The sequence below is a fragment of the Cebus imitator genome, unplaced genomic scaffold, assembly GCF_001604975.1.
Source record: "Cebus imitator isolate Cc_AM_T3 unplaced genomic scaffold, Cebus_imitator-1.0 Scaffold128, whole genome shotgun sequence".
NCBI classification, from domain to species: domain Eukaryota; kingdom Metazoa; phylum Chordata; class Mammalia; order Primates; family Cebidae; genus Cebus; species Cebus imitator.
In genome coordinates, this window is record NW_016107443.1 from 4,469,777 (window position 1) to 4,472,044 (window position 2,268).

Sequence of the window (2,268 nt, forward strand, 5' to 3'; positions counted from 1 at the left end):
ATGTTGACCAGGGTGGTCTCGATCTCTTGACCTCGTGATCCACCCGCCTCGGCCTCCCAAAGTGCTGGGATTACAGGCTTGAGCCACCGCGCCCGGCCTCAAAGTAACATTTAAAGCCTGCAGCAATGATGTGTACCTGTAGTCCCAGCTACTCAGAAGGTTGAGTCGGTAAGATTGCTTGAGTTCAGGAGTTGAAGGCCAGCCTGGACAACATAGCAAGACTCTATCTCTAAAAATAATAAGAAAAAGGGGGCTGGGCATGGTGGCTCTTGCCTGTAATCCCAGCACTTTGGGAGGCCAAGGTGGGTGGATCACAACCTCAGGAGATCGAGAACATCCTGACCAACATGGTGAAACTCTATCTTACTAAAATACAAAAAGTTAGCCAGCACGGTAGCACACGCCTGTAGTCCCAGCTACTTGGGAGGCTGAGGCAGGGGAGTCATGGAACCCAGGAGGCAGAGTTTGCAGTGAGCTGAGATTGTGCCGCTGCAGTCCAGGCTGGCAACAGAGCAAGACTGTAGAAGAAGGAGGAGGAGAAGGAGCAGGAGGAGGAGGAGGAGGAGGCGGGGGAAGGAGAAGGAGAGGGAGGAGCGGAAGAAGACTTGACCTAAGTCAGGCACTTAGAATTTGTTTCTAGGAAGTGTGTGAATCACAGGGCATATATAATACCTTCAACCAAAGGGTGACTCTCTGATGTTATAATCCAATTCTGGGACTGCCATTACCTCACTTCAGGCTGACTCACTTTAATGACATACAATACAATTGGTGACATTAATGACATGTGATAAACAATCACCAGTGATTAGCTAATAAAACCTCTTCACTCATTTAACATTTGATTATGGAAAAAAATAGAAACAAAGAATGAAGACCTTGTTTTGCATTACTAAGATGAAGAACTGAAATTTAGCATTTAGGATGCAGTCCAAAAGCTACCAACTTAGCAATTCCTTCTGGCTGTGACTGAGGAATGGCCTCCTGTGAGAGGGTGGGTCAGATGAATGACACTGGGTAAGGAAGAACTAATTCTCAAGATTGGTCCTACACAAAAATATGAAGTCAGGAAGTTTTGTTCATCTTCAATCCCTCGTATCCCTTTCTTGGCCTAGCCCCCTTCCTCTCACCCTCCCACTTCTCTCCCTTGTGTGCTCTGCATTGGAGAAAGGAATGGTCAGGGAAGGCTTCATGGTCGCTGTCTTTTCTGAACTCCTGGCTGTGATGTTGCAGTTTTCCAGTTTGATTAAATCCATTCAGACACTGCTCATGCAACCCAGACTTATAGAAAAGGTATTCATAGCAACAGTCCAAATTAATAGCTATAGCAGAAACGTAGTTTCTAGGTAGACCAATGGACAATACATTCCTTCACTTGCAAGACAGCCTGCTTATAATACAGAAGAAAAATGCAACAATTGGGATAGGCTAAGTTAGCCTGTGGCAACAAACAACCCCATAACCTTAGTGACACACAACAGAAAAGAGTATTTCTTATTCACACTACCTATCACAGCTCTGCTCCATGCTGCATTCACTCAGACCATCAAGGCAAAAGGAAGAGAAAGATTATGAACTGCAGGGGAGGCGCACTGAAAGGAGTTGGGAGAAAGAATATTTGGGGGAGCAGTAATACAATCTGCCAGAACAATTAATGGAATTCTCTCTCTGAAAAGTCCCATGCCGAGAGTCCAAAAACCAGGTTCCACTTCTCTCTCTGCTGCCTAACCAACTCTTACCCTTGGACAAATTAACCTTGAATCTCTCTGAGCTTCATTTTCCCAATCAAGTAAATAAGAGAATGAGGTCCTAGCACTCTCAAGGTACCTTCCGGGTTGGAAGCTGTGTGACCAGAGGATCCTGATGGCTAAAATGGGAACACTCTCACCATCCAGGACCTGGAGCACATCACCAAGTTTTTCTCTAAAAACTCTTCTGAAAGACAAATATCACAGGTTCTCACTTTTCGTGAAAGCTAAAAAAGAAATTGAACTCGTGAAGATAGAAGTAGAATGATAGGGCCAGGCGCGGTGGCTCATGCCTGTAATCCCAGCACTTTGGGAGGCCTACGCAGGCAGATCACGAGGTCAAGAGATCAAGACCATCCTGGCCAACATAGTGAAACCCCGTCTCTACTAAAAAATATTTAAAAATTAGCTGGGCATGGTGGCATGCACCTGTAGTTCCAGCTACTCGGGAGGCTGAGGCAGGAGAATTGCTTGAACACAGGAGGCAGAGATTGCAGTGAGCCGAGATTACACCACTGCA